The sequence below is a fragment of the Taeniopygia guttata genome, chromosome 1, assembly GCF_048771995.1.
Source record: "Taeniopygia guttata chromosome 1, bTaeGut7.mat, whole genome shotgun sequence".
NCBI classification, from domain to species: Eukaryota; Metazoa; Chordata; class Aves; order Passeriformes; family Estrildidae; genus Taeniopygia; species Taeniopygia guttata.
The window spans coordinates 44321350-44333590 of NC_133024.1; the positions used below are offsets into that span (position 1 = coordinate 44321350).

Here is a 12241-nt window from a genome sequence, read left to right on the forward strand (position 1 = left end):
TTGAAAGAAATAATAATCTAATCAATGTAGATTAGACCAGAGAATTATGCTGGAGTAAACTACAACAGACTTCTTTGCATTCAAAGGTAAATTCAAAAAATATACCAGTTAGTAGTTTTATAATTTAGCAGATATTTTAAGCTGAGTTGACAATTTTAATAGCATTGCAAAAAACAAAAGTCCAATACTTTTAAGGCACTGAGTAACTCCATGTTTCACTGAAGTCAGCAGGAGGTGACACTCAAAACATTTACAAATTCCATTTCTAATACAAAGGTAGCAGCATGAACCCCTAAAAATGCATTCTTTTTATATCTATAATCATAGAAGTTTCCTGAAATTTCCACATAATTCTGTCTTAAGGTTTGAATGAATGCATGTAAATCATAAATTTGCTTGTTTGGATCTGATTCTGGTTTAAAAAAACCCTTTCTTTAATTCTAGGTTAAAGCTTAACTCTGCAATAATCATGCTAAGCCAGTCAATAACATTAATTCTTGGATCAGATTCACGGATACTCCACAGCAAATTTGTAATGGTTCAGTGCAAAGAAGTCATAAAGCTGATTCATTAAGTTCCTGAGGATTCCCTATGGAACTGCTGTAATGGTGTATATTTTGGGCTTGTGCCCAGAGAAGTTTCCCTCATAAAACGGGGTTAGTCAAAGATCTCTTGCTGCCAGAATAAGCCTATAGGCTGTGAGCAAAAGCACAAAAATAACCTTAACGTGGGTGACATTATAGTCATGACTGGGCTGAACTACAGCTAAATCTCTTCTGAGAAAATGAGACAAGCATTCAGTTACCCCTCAGGCTCAGCAAAACAGGGTTAGCAGATCCTGCCATGTAAGTAGATGTGATCATTTTATGTATTCTTTTAAATTATGTGGGAACTTAAAAAAATTGAAATGGCAAAACATGCTTGTCATGATGAATCTCAGATTTAATTTATAAAATTTTAAGGTATCCAAGACCTTAATAGTGCAATAGCTGCTGCTTGTACTTTATCCTCAAAACTAAAAGATCTGTATATTCATTAATTAATATCTTAAAGAACAATCTTATTTTTTTCTTTGAAATATAAGTATAAAAGGTCTTATCACTTCTTTTGGCTTCATTGATTTACATTTTCACTTCATAGATTTCAAAGAGCTTTTTACCTGACTTAATTTCCTTCTATGTCCTTCAATATTTCCATTAACAGATCTGAGAACATTAGTCTGGTGGGTTTTATTTTCCTTTATCCAATGCTTTCGCTTTTTAATGTTATTTTTTTGTTTGCTTGCGTTTTTGTCTCCTGTCCCAGTTTATACTGTCCAAAGTTTATTGAACTATGACTATATTTTTAGCTTTTCTTCCCTAATTTATGAATCATTCCTACTCCTAACATTTGATACAAATATACAAAAATTTACAGACAAACATAAACATAGAAATAAATTTATAATAATTACTATAGATTTGAATTAGATTCTACTTGTCATATATATGGGATGGCAGACTCTGACTGTCTTTATTTCTGTTATACGTCTAATCTAAAACTTTAAATTCTATCTGTAATAATGGAGAAAGGTAAACACTTCCACAAAATTACTCTTTAATTTAAGTTATATTGTCAAGGAATAACACTCAATACAAACAAAAATCAGGTTTTTAAAGTATCATTAATTTCCCTTATTGGCAAAAATACCCTTGTGATTAATTTTCCCAATTTACAAGGTATATATTTATATTTAATATATAAATTCAATATATATTCATATATATATATTCAATATATTTATATTGAAGAATTTTCCCTTCTGAACTGGAATGCATTCACTTTTTTTCCTTAATAGAATAGTTCATACAAGTTCCTTGCTCTCAGCTGAAAGTCTGGAAATTTCTTGTGAGTAAAGGAATATTTTATTACTTTGAAGTGTTATTTGCAATTGGTGACTGATGCTTCTTTTTATGAGTTTTTGATTGTTTGGTTTATTTTGGGGCTTCTTTTCCCCCAGATGTTAAACTGGATTTTGATTCAGCTCTCACTGGCCTATACTTTGAATGAAAGTTCTAATTACTGTGAATTTTAAAAACCCTTCTGGTGTGTCAGTTTGAAAGATATGAAGCACAGAAAAAGTGTTATCATCTTCCTTGTTTCTTGTTCTTTTCAAAAGGGAGGTTGTTTAAGAGAGGAGAAACTAGCGTATTCAAAGTAGCTGTAGATGGTGGCTTAGTCGATATCAACAACCAAGTGCATGGAAGAGTTGTGCTGCCAAATCAGATGTTTTGTTCTTAGAGTACTGATAAAATCTGCTGATAATGTTGCAATAGTATTGATAATACTTTGGGGAACAGGAAAGTTCCACTAACCAGGTAAACTTGTAAAGAGATCATGCCACTAGATCAAACCATTGAATCAATAGCCCAACAGTAACAGGTTGCAGCAAATATAAAGTGAATTACAATCAAGTGACCATATGGGTAAACTTCAAAAATAAATTTATATTCTAATACTGGATACTTGCTACTTTAATACTTGATATTTTTTAAAACTGCAACTTGTCCACATTAACACAACTAGGCTTGCTATTTCATTTGTTAAACAAGAGATGAAGGTTGTGTGCTTGAGACAGAGATGTTCAGCCTCAGAGCAGCAAGGGGCTCCAGGCTCAGCCTCTTGTTTTCCTCTTGAAGGACTGTGAATAGGTAATTTTTAAGAATTGGAGCACGAAATGGAGAAGAAGCAAACAATTTTTCTTGTGTATTAAATAATGATATATGTACTCCTCTGGGAAAAATAATGGTATATATTTTCCTCTGAAAATATGTACAATGTTGAAATATCCCACATAAACTAATATTCTCAAAAACAAAATCAATCTATCTATCCTTTTTACTTTTTCTGTTCAGAAATATGGAACAAGCTTGGAACTGCAGTGGTATGGCTTTTCACTGTACTGTGGCTACATTGTTCTGTATCTTGTCAGTATCATGTACTTCATTAAATTACATTAATCCCTGTTTCTGAGCCATTCTGTTGGGTTCTACTAGACAATTTCTTAGTTTCTCCCTATAACAACTGAACTAGTACACATTTTCATTACATTGGAAAGAAATTTGATTTTGAATCAGAAATAATTGATCTTGAATTTGGTAAGGCTCCTTGATTGTAGAAAGAACTCCTCCTTATGTCCAAATGTAAACTGGACTCTACCTGACAGTGATGAAGGTGGGGCTTTTCCCTTTTTGTCCTCTCACAGTTGTGATATACTATTATTAACTCTTAGTTAAAAGTGGTTTTACTCTGAAACGGATGAAACTCAGAGGTCCCTTCTGCTTTTGGTAATGTTGTTTCATAATTATTCAATTAAGGTTTCTTGCAACTGTTGAGGATGCATTCAGTGCCGGTAGCTCACGGCGCAGCTGCAGTTTGAGGTGCAGGCTGAGCTCTGGGTGTGGGAGCCCCAGCCAAGAGGCCATGAGCTGCTGACCCTTTACAGGACAGAGGGCACAGGGACCTGTGGCCCAGCCAGGTGACCGGGAACTCAGGGACACGTCAGGAGCTGAGCACTCCGCTGGAAAACCCCAGACTTTACCATGCACAGACTGTGAGGGTATGAAAGCCCAGGGAGTCCTTTGTTCAGGGTCTGGCCTCAGAGGCAGCAGCTTGGCCTGTTATTCTGTGATTGAACTATGATTAAATTATTTTAGGGATCCAGATGTCTGAGATTCTGCTGTGGAAATCCAAGGGTTGAACCAGTATGGAAATCTGGTCTGACTGTATGACAGTGGGGTGTGTAGGACATCATGATGGACATTTGTCATCTCTCTGGAGCTGCCCATGGTTTTTGGTCCCAGCCAGAGTCTCAGGTGGTGGGAGTGTGACAGCCAGAGTAGCTTCTGGATGGTCAGACAGGGAAGTTTCCTTTTATATTGTCATATAAAATTACAGTGGGCATTTATGACCCACATAATTTACAATCTACATGCTTTCTTTGTTGGGAATCTTGACAGGCAGAAATAGGTTCTCCAACCCAACACAATGAATCTGCTGGTAGATTTGGTTTGTTCCCATTCTATATAGGTGCTTTTAGACTGTACTATTTATTACTAAATATGTGAGCTGGTCTAGGATCCTTCTTATTTTCACTTCATTTATAAACTGTAAGCCAATCTGCAGATCCCCTGCTCTTTGAGGTAAAATGCTTCCTGCTAATCCTTTTGGTGGTCTTCTTTCACATGGTAGTGGATTTGTTATGATATTTTCCAATGAACTTTTATAGAATGACAGGCACCATCTGAATAACTGCAATGATTTTTAGGGAAATTAAACTTTGAGTTCATATTAACTTTAATTACCATTTAACATTTAATATTAGCATTTAATTAAGCTTTCTTTTTTTTAAGCTGTGTTGAAAGAGAGAAGGGAGCAAAGTCAGGCCACTGTTTTTAACTTGCAAATAGCAGTTAGATACCTCCTGTAGTTAAAGAAAAAGCATTTGGTATTTTGAAGACAGTGTGCCTTTGAATAAAGGAGCAATTGAAATTTTGCTGATTGCACCTCACAGGTAAGTTCAGTGCTTGGAAGCCAGAGCTGTCTTGCAAATGTGAAACTAGGTAACATTTGTCATGGTATGTCTCATTCTAGTTCAATTGGTTGTAGTTAGTGTTATACATCACCCTAGGTGATTTTGAGCTAAAAAGTAATGCATAATAATTTGAAATTATTTGGGAAAGGATTTTACAGTAAAAACATGTTTTATTTTGTCATACAATGTTAGACAATATGAAATTTTGATGTACATTAATGATGAAAAACCAGCTTTGTATTTTCTGCCTCTCAGGTAGAGCAGAGCCTTAGGCCACCTTAAAGGAATATTTGCTTCAGGCATTTCTCATGTTATTGTCTGCTGTTTGACAGTGAGCCATACAAAGCCTGAATGTCCTGAAAAGAATATTGTAGCTATTTACAATTTTTATATCTTTTCTTTTGCATTTGAAAGTTATCACTGCATATATTATAGGTCGTGAACTGAAAAGCAGTGACTAAAGCAAATAGAAGTAAAACCAAAATATAAAGTCTAGTTTTTCACCTAAACTTTTCTGGAACTAAACACTCAGCCAATCATGAATGAAAGCATTAACAGATTTTCTACTTTGAAAACAACAGAAAGATAAAATTAATAGCAAAACTGTTCCTTAAGAATGCTGAGACAAGCAGGAAAATTTACTGAGATATTTTCTTCCTAAAAAAATATTTATTGGAAGACATATATTTATATATACAAAGCAATAACAAAACAAATTAGAAAAAATTATATGACCTGGACATTTTGAATTAGACTTGAAAGCTGATTGCTGATTATTTCTCAGAGAGAAAAGCAAAATCACTATTGCATATGAATCAGATAATGTGTGCTAGATTATTTTGCTCCGTTATTTTAAAAAGGGAAGGAAAAAGACTTCAAATTTGGGAAGGGAGGGACATCCTTTACATTTTCAGTCAACATGAATGTAAATGACCTGCTTTGCTGGATGCTATGACATGGTAAAGCTCTCTGTTTTGTTAAATTAAACATAATTTCAAATACAATGCACCATTTTGAATATAATTACAAAACTGGGGAATGTAGGTTTGAAAAAATAGAATAATCTTAAAACACAAGAGGATTGATTTGGTTGTTCTGTCAAGGGAACAAAAAAAGTAAATGGCTGTAAAGAAAAAATAAATGTAGATGTATTTAACTAAAAGATTCATCTGTTGGGATAGTAGAGGAATACCTGCTTTTTTAGGTTTATTTAGCATATTGCATTTTAGGAAAATAAATTAGGAAAACAAAGAGGGTTTTTTTTTTTGTTTATTAGTTATTTTCTAAATTGAGAGATAAGCTAATACAGAAAAATAATGCAAACCCACAAATTAAAAAGAATTATTTATTACAATAAAGAGAAAAATCCTGAATTATATAGTATCTTTATTTGAAGCATTGGTATTCAATCTAAAGAGAAAATGTGAAGAACTTAAAAACTAAAAGAGAATAAGAGATGACAGTTTGCTGGACATTTGACTATGAATCTGCAGTCAGGGGTACACCACATAAACAGTAATGTTCCTCATAAAAGTAGTAATGATAAATTCTTTTGCATACAACATTTTGTTACCATGCAGTGAAAATCCACAGCTAAAAATACTGCTGAGAATCCTATGACTGTTGCAAACAGAATAATAGTGATAAATCAAAAGGAACCCATAAATAAATTGCAAAATGGTCATGAATTTGTGCAGAGTTATAATTGAGTGCAAGCAGGAAGGAGACATGGATAGCCTAATATTTATAATTAATTAAGGTTACTGAGTTATACTTCTTCCGTGATTCCATGAAAGTCTAACACCAATTTTTGCTCTACAAAGACATGATTACCATATCAAACAGCTTAATTGAGAAGAAGCTAGTTATTGTTTAAACACCGGATAGATGATGGAAGAAGAGAAACTTCCAGAATGGAAGTCACTTAATTAGTGTCTTCTTAATGATAAGATACATTTCTGAAAATAATGATATTGTATTTTAAAAAAAAGATGGTGCAGAAATCTTTTATGACTGGTAGTGTCTTTGAAGTGGTAAAGACTCTAAAAGAAAACTGCAGCATATATTTGCAGATTCTCTATACAGACTGCTCAAAATTCCAATAACAGGAGGTAAGGAAGAGAAATGGAATATTATTAGGAAGATGAAATGAATGAATGATTAGATTATTATCATACAAATGGCTAGGTATCTCTATAATACTTGTAGGTACTTTTAAAAACTCAATACCTCATATCCAATCAGTATTTCAAATATTAATCAGAGAAAGGACCTGTAACTGATTCCCTTTCACTCAAGAAGGCTCATTACAGAGTTTGATTGTAATATTAGAACTGCCACTGAGATGTACCAGACTAAAATCTGAAATGTCTTGTCTGCTAGAGCAAGAAATCAAAGCTTGTGACTTCATTAATTCATGTTATTAATTTTTTGTTCTAATTGCAAGTGGTTTTGCACTAGAAATATAAACATGTGAGGGAATATTTTAATGTTAGAAGTAGATTTCTTAAAAATATGCTCCCTCTCAAATGCTTTACACATTTTAAAGATTTTAACAAATATTTAAAGTGATTAGCTATTTGCTATGAGGTCAACTTATTATTTTGGAAACTTAGTAAAAGAGGCTAAGGATTTCTGGCTCAAAACATTTTGGGTGCATTTGTGGGGGAAGGTCAAGTTGGGCCTTGCTCTGGTGAGGTGGTGCTCTGTTCTGCACATCCCAGCTACCCAGGCCTGTACCCCATCCCTGTAGTGGCCCCCAATCCCTGGCACACCAGAGGCAACACTCCACACCTGCCTCTGGGGCCCCTACCTCAGCTCCTGAGTGGCCAAATGACCACAAGTCCCACCTAGGAAAGCCAAATGGTACTTAAGCCAAAGCATGAAGTGAACATGTCTTGATCCCACCTCCTCATGGAATTTCTGTCAGTAAAACATTGGAACCAGGAGTGGTATTTGTGCTTGTTCTTCGCTATATCTTTTCTCTCTTTCTTCTAATTCCCTCTTCTCAGAGTTTTGGGAAACATAAAATTGGACTTGAAGGCTTGAAGTTTGCTAAGTCCAGTGTGCCAAATTAATGCTTTGTAAAATTCTTTACGTTGACTAAATGCTGCTCTAAACTTTTGCCAAGGTTCTCTAATGTTCTGAAGTTGCCAGTAAAGGTTTGTGTTGTTTTGACCTTTTGAGAATATCTTGTCTGTATTTCTCCTGTGCATCTAACTCAGTGTACATAAAAAAACCATAAGCCTTTTTAAGAGGCTTGTTCAAGTGAGGTTTTGAGGCCTTACAGCCATTATTGGCACAAGACCAGAAAACTGGTGGGTTTATCCTATATTTTATGTGAATTTTGTTCAATGTTTTACACAATGTAAGGATTATATACAGATTCCGAGAAATACAGAAGATTCCATTATCTTTGTCAAATGCCATAATAGCAAGGGCACAGATAATTTTCTTTTTAGCTTCTTGCATCCCAGTTTTAATTCTTTTTCAGAGTAATGTCTCATCTGAATAGGAAGACTAGACAACTCTTTATATAAAAAATTCTCTTTGCTATAACGTCAAGGCTGGCACACAGGGTAGGGCTGGGATGGAATTAGCTTTCCCCACAGCAATGCTTGTATGAGCACAGTTCATACAGCATAAAGGTGATCTCTCCTGTCACTCCTCACCCCTACTTCAAAAGGCCAAGAGGCTGGGGATGAGCAAGAGCTTGGGAGAAGACATACCCAGGACTGCTGACCCAAACTGGCTAAAAGCTTATTCCATGACAGGTGATGTTTTCTGAAAGAAAAGCTAAGTGAAAAGAGGAGGAAGGAGGTGTTTGTAATTCAGCTGTTCATATTCAAAAGCAACTCCTGCAGATCCTGAGGCCTTACTTCCTAAGAAGTGACTGTACATCAACTGCTGTTGGAAAGTAGAGAATATATATTTTTGTTTTCCTTTGCTTCTGCATGTGTCCTTAGCCTTTCTTCATTAAACAGACTTTATTTTGATGCACAAGTTTTCCTTTTTTTTTTTTTTTTTCTTTTTTCTCCTGTCCTGCAGAGGAGGGGAGTCATAAAGTGGATTTGTGGACATCTGGTGGGTGGCGATCCAAGATCAGCCCACTACAGTCACTTTTTGGTGACTGAGGTGGGACACTTGAAAATTTGAGAGGAGGACAGTAATTGAGAGAGGTAACAGGCACAGTGTGGATCAGCCATTGCCAAAGAAAGAATAATTGGGTTTTTCTGTGCTTGTGTGCAATTATGATGAAGAGGCAAGGGGTAAAATGAGTGCAACTAGTCACTCTTTGTTGGCTACAAGAATGGATTTTGTGAAAAGACATCAGAAGCTGCTTCCATGTCAGGTAAGTTCCATCTGACTCCAAGACAGGACCACTGCTGGCAAAAGATGAGCCCATCAACAGTGCTGGTATAGTGCTGGGACAGTATATTTAGGAAGGGTAAAAAACAGGGGAGAGGAGTGATAAAATTTGAGAGAAATAGTTCTGCTGACCCCAAGATCAGGGAAGAAGTTTGGGAAGAGATGCTACAGGAGTCAGAGCAGATACTCCCCTGCAGCTCATGGAGCAGCCCATGATGAGGCAGGCGCTTTACCTGCCACCCATGGAGGTCCATGGTGGAGCAGATACCCATCTGCAGCCCATGGATGATCACACACTGGAGCAGATGTGTGTGCCCAAAGGACACAGTGATCCCATGGAGATATCACAACAGAGCACCTTTTCATATAAGACCTGGGAGCCCAGTAAGAACCCACACTGGAACAGTCTGTTCCTGAAGGACTCTACCCCATGGAAAGAACACACGTTGGCATGCTTCATGAAGAATGACATAGTGTGGGAAGGATTTATGTTGGCAAAGTTTATGGAGAACTGTCTCCCATAGGTGGGATGCCATTCTGGAGCAGAGAAAGGACATGAAGAGGAAGAAGCAGCAAAAAAAAAAAAAAGTGTGATGTGATTATAACCCCCATTCCCAGTCCTTGCCAAAGTGCTCAGGGGGGAGGTAGATGAGTCAGGAGTGAAGATGATACTGATAAGATGGGGGTGGAGGGAATTTGGGTTTTGTTTTGTTCTTATTTCTCACTGTCTAAAATAAAATCATGCTGATTCTATCTTAGCTACTTTACCCCACAGGTTCATATATATCTATATATCTATATATATATATATACACATGTGCATATATATATTTAGATGAGTTGTGATTAGGCAAAGGATGACTGTGCATATGCAAATACTGACGGCACACTTTGCAAAGAAGATTAAAGGTGCAAGAATACATGAGAAATATACCTTATGGTTTATGATTTCATGTACTTAACCTTCTTTAAATCACTTCATAAAAGACTATGTGGAAATGTGGAAATCTTTGGTCTTTTCTGACTCACTGTTTGGATACACCTGCCTTAATCACACCAATGGTTCATGAACAACTGAAAGACCAAACTGCATGACAACTCAATCTACTTTTCACAGTTATTTTAACATGTTAGCAAGTATATTATTCTAATTTTAGTAGATGGATGAGAAATAACAAAAATGTCTTCAGCTTTCTACAGAAAAAGTAACAAAAATACATATGTGTTATAATAATGCATTCAAGCATTTTTTATGGAGTAGACTATAAGAGTAAAAATTATGTGAAGGAATTAGAAACAAATTGGTGTTAAAAATAGGTATCCCAGCTTATATGTCATTGAGAAACAGAAGAAGATTTCAGGTTGTAACTGAGGAAACTAACTGTGGGATACAGGATGCAACTGATGGAGTCCATTGTGGGGATTGAATTGTGAGGTGTAAATTCTATGTCATGCCAGAGGCTTACAGTAAGCCCATAGTGTTCAGTTCAGGAGAGCCATATGAGCCATTATTCCCATAAAAATAATTTCTAGGCAATAGCTATTGTGCAGCAACAATATCTGAATATTTGGTTTAAAGTTCTATTGTAGAAATTCTTGTTGAAAGACTAAGTATAATTAGCGCAATAGCATACATTTTATGTAGCACCATTTTGAAAATCGGCTGAATTTTGGGTTTGCATGACCAGGTTTTGGTAGTGGAAAGGTTACAGGGTGACTTCTGTGAGAAACTTGACAGAAGATTCTGGAATGGACATACTACTGGCCAAGGCTGGGCCAACCACAAATGGTGGAAATACTTTTCTAATAACATATTTATGAAAAAAAATTATTGTGCAGTTGCAATTGTGTCCAGAGAAGAGTGGAGTGAGAATACGTGAGACAAAGCCCTGAGAAGAACAGTGAAGAGATGCTCCATGTGCTAAAGCAGACCATGGTGAATCAGCTGTGCCCCTGCAGTCTGTGGAGGCTCATGGGAAAGCAGAAATCCACTTGTAGCTCTTGGTGGAGACTCATGCCAGAGCAAATGGATGTCTAAGGGAGGGCTGTGAACCTGGGGGAAGTTGAGAAGGCTCCTGGCAGGGACCTGAAGACCTATGGAGAGAGAATCTCAAACTGCAGCAGGTTTCCTGGTAGGACTTGTGATCAAATAAGGAATCCACACCGGAGCAGCCTGTCCTTGAAGGAGTGCATCCCTAGAAGAGTGACCACATTGCAGAAGTTTGTGAAGAACTGTTGCCCATGGGATGGACTTCAGTTGAAGAAATACATGGAGGACTGTCTGTGCTGGGAAGGTCTCCACACTAGGGCAGGCAAAGGACTCTTGTCCCTGGGCAGCAGCAGGAGCAACCTGTGATGAGCCAGCCAAAACTCCCATTTCTCTTCTCTCCGTGCCACTGGGGGAGGAGGTAGAGCTTAGGAAGGAGAGAGGGGTGAGCATAAGGTGTTTTTAAAATTTATTTTACTTCTCGTTATCCTGCTTTTATTTTGTTAGCAATAAATTTAATTAATATCCCAAATTCAAGTCTGTTTTGCCTGTGATGGTATTTGGTGAATGATCTCTCATGTATCTTATCTCAAACCATGAAGCTTTTGTTACATTTTCCCTCCCCTGTCCTGTTGCAAAGGGGAGTGATAGAGTGACTTCAGTAGGTAGCTGACATCCAGCCTGGGTCAACCCACTACTAACCTAAAACATTTGGAACTGGATATGAAATCAAAATTTTAATGTGTCTGAGAACACAGCAGTTCTGGCAGATTTAAAGTTGTTTGCTGTTTATCACAGTACTGAGTGAATGTCATACAGAATTAACAGCACCTATAATTTATATAATCTGCAGTGCAATTGTGCACCTCATTGTAAATTCTTCATTGTTGCCCATGATTTTGTTGCAGTGGATAATGTTGCCTTTTGCTTTTTGTTCAATAGTTGGGGTAAGGCTCTATATTTAAAAGAACACTGTAGTCTTGAACTGATACAGAAAAACCCCAACAAACAAATGAATAAACAAAACCCAAAAATGTTGCTTGCTTCACTTTGCCTTATTCCCTGATTAATTTAAATTTCAATGGATTCATCACATATCAGTAGACAAGCATCACAACTGCTGCAGAAAAGTGAAATGTTACAGCCATATTAGTAATATAATGCAGATTTACAAAGGTTAGGATTTAGCTCACTTTTCTGTCACTGCAAGATTAAAACAGACATTAACTTAGTGGAAGCTCCTGTACTCTTCAGAAATGCTTGTAGGCGCCTCATCATGGACTGCTACTGTTCAGCATTTTGTCAATTCATGA

At 36.5% G+C, this 12241-nt stretch overlaps 1 long non-coding RNA gene across 7 annotated transcripts in view; it reads left to right on the forward strand.

Moving 5' to 3' along the window:
• The first annotated feature begins 330 nt into the window (after positions 1-330).
• Positions 331-12241, forward strand: part of LOC115494885 (uncharacterized) — a 70668-nt gene continuing 58757 nt past the window's right edge. The window contains exons 1-2 of one of the 7 annotated variants that reach the window (XR_012055465.1): positions 331-845; positions 1838-1887. This is a non-coding gene — a long non-coding RNA (uncharacterized lncRNA). The remainder of the gene's footprint in view (positions 846-1837; positions 1888-12241) is intronic. The other 6 variants (XR_012055469.1, XR_012055464.1, XR_012055461.1 and 3 more) reach the window with 6 other exon arrangements.